Source organism: Galeopterus variegatus, unplaced genomic scaffold, assembly GCF_000696425.1.
Source record: "Galeopterus variegatus unplaced genomic scaffold, G_variegatus-3.0.2 Scaffold1362, whole genome shotgun sequence".
Taxonomy (NCBI): Eukaryota; Metazoa; Chordata; class Mammalia; order Dermoptera; family Cynocephalidae; genus Galeopterus; species Galeopterus variegatus.
In genome coordinates, this window is record NW_007727473.1 from 166,751 (window position 1) to 169,160 (window position 2,410).

The 2,410-nt window shown below is 52.7% G+C and overlaps 1 pseudogene; it reads left to right on the forward strand.

The window, feature by feature from the left end:
- The first annotated feature begins 1,262 nt into the window (after positions 1–1,262).
- Positions 1,263–2,263, forward strand: LOC103593529 (annotated as a pseudogene).
- Positions 2,264–2,410: the final 147 nt, after the last annotated feature.

The window sequence follows — 2,410 nt, forward strand, 5'->3', positions numbered from 1 at the left end:
TTATAAAAGTGAATATGTTTATGTAACTGGCCATAACCTGGGTTGCTCATAAACAACAGAATTTCATTGCTCACAGTTCTGGAGGCTGGAAGTCTGAGACCAAGTTGTGGCAGATTTGGTGTCCAGCAAAGACTCGCTCTCTGCTTCGTAGGCAGTGCCTTCTCGCTGTGTCCTCACATGGCCAACAGGGAAAACAACTCCCTCAGCATCCTTTATATGGGCACTAATCCCATCACGAGGGCCCCACCCTCATGACCCGCTCACCTCCCAAAGGTCCCACCTAAGACTATCACCTTGGGGATTAGGTTTCAATACATGAGGTTTTGGGGACATAAACATTCAGATGGTAGTAGTTGTCCCTATGGAAGTGTTCCAGGACAGGGGANTGGGGACATAAACATTCAGATGGTAGTAGTTGTCCCTATGGAAGTGTTCCAGGACAGGGGACGGGCCAGTGGGAGCTGTTTGGGTGCTGGGCTGTGGGATGCTGGCCCATCCCTCTTCCTGAGGCCTGGAAAGAGGGGCTTCTGTATTATTCCATGCTGCAGGTGTGGCTGGTGCCAGAGCGGACCCCTTGCCTGTCTAAAGGGCTTTGGGAGGTTCTGAAAGCCTCATCCTGTGACCTGGGTGCTGTTTGGGTCAGCCCTGGGCCCCCCTGAGAAGCCAACTCTTCTAGGGTTCAACTGGGTTTAGGTCAATGTTCACTGGGTGTTTGCCAGTGCCAGCTCTGTCCCAGGTGCTGGCCATACCCAGGGGCAAGGGTGTGTCTGCTGGGCTAACAATGCTGTCCCCAGTGCCTGGACAGATGTCCACACACGTCCAGGGCCACAGGCTTGACATTGCGATGATTTTGGAGGACCTCTTTAAGTAAAAGAATAAAAAAGTTTTCTTTTTAAACTAGGTTCTAAATAAATTATGAGTGAGAAATCATAACACATTCCAAGGTTTAAGAAGCCATAGCAGAGGGAGGCCAGGAGGGCATTGTGGGGCTTGAGTCATGCTGGGAGAATCTGTGGGTACGTGTGACTTACTTCACATTAACTAAGTAGAAAGTAAAAGGCCCTCTACTCCCTATCTGCCAGGTGGGCATGATGGCCATGGTAATGGTGGTGATGGTGGCAGCAGGCTCCTCAGCCGTTGGGCTGGTCTTGGACCTGGGGCTTCTTGAGCTACTGCTTTTCGAGCCCCTGCGTCTGGGCCTCAGCCCACGGTGGCACCCAAGGCTTCTCGTGCATGAAGGGCTGAGGCAGCAGGGTCCCCAGCAGATGCTGCTCGAACTCCTGGACAGACTGATGCAGCCAGACATGCGACCCCACAGGCCAGGTCCTGGTCAAGGCCAGGAAGAGGCAGCCCAGGAAGCTGACCTGTCAGCCCAGCCTTTCTAGCCCCGAGCACTGGGATGGACTCATGCATCATCCCTGAGGCAGGGGGGCCATCCTGGTGCAGACCACAGACTTCTTTGACCCCCTGGTACAGGATCCTGACATGATGTGGAGCAGAGCTGTGCCAGCATGCTGAGCGGCCTCTTGCCATGGGCATCACTGATGTGACACGTGCTGATGGTGCTCAGCGTCAGCCGGGGTCTGAGTGATGAGGAGCAAGAGGAGGTAACACACTCATGGTCAAGGGCTTTGAGATGCTGCCAAGGAAGGAGGGACTACAGTGACTGGTGGACAAGGTGGTCAACCCCTGGACCATCATCAGCGGAGCTGCCATGTGATGCTTCACCCATGTGAATTCATAAGGCCTGATGGTGCTGTTGCTGGGGATGTGCTTGTGTTAACCAAGGCCTTAGGAACCCAGGTTGTGGTCAGCATCCACCAATGGCGGATGGTCCTGGATGAGGGAATAAGGTGAAGATGGTGGTCTCCAGGGAAGAAGTGGAGCTGGCCTCTCAGGGAGGTCCCTAAGCAGGGCTGCTGCTGGATTAATGAACGTGTTGAATGCCCACACGGCTACAGATGTCACAGGCTTTGGCATTCTAGGACACTCTCAGAACCTGGAGAAACAACAGAGAAATGAGGTATTCCTTGTCATTCATTACCTGCTGATCCTTGCCAGGATGGCGGCCATCAGCAAGGTCAGGGTGGTTTGGACTTCTTGAAGGAACCTGAGCCAAAATCTCTAGTGATTACTGATTCATTTGCCAAGAGAACAGGTGGCTCTTGTTTGTTCTAAAATCAAATCTTCCAAGTATGGAGAGGGTCACCAAGCATGGGTTGTGGGCATTGTGGAAAGGAAGCCAGACATCCCAGATCCTTGATTATCTTCTAGTCACCCAGGTCCTAACACTAGGACCACTGCTATGGCTCTTGCTTCTGACAATCCAGCACCTCCTTTCAGCCTATCTCGTGAGATGGAATAGCTGAAGTTGTTTGGACCTGAGAGCCTTTGCACACAACCATGAACG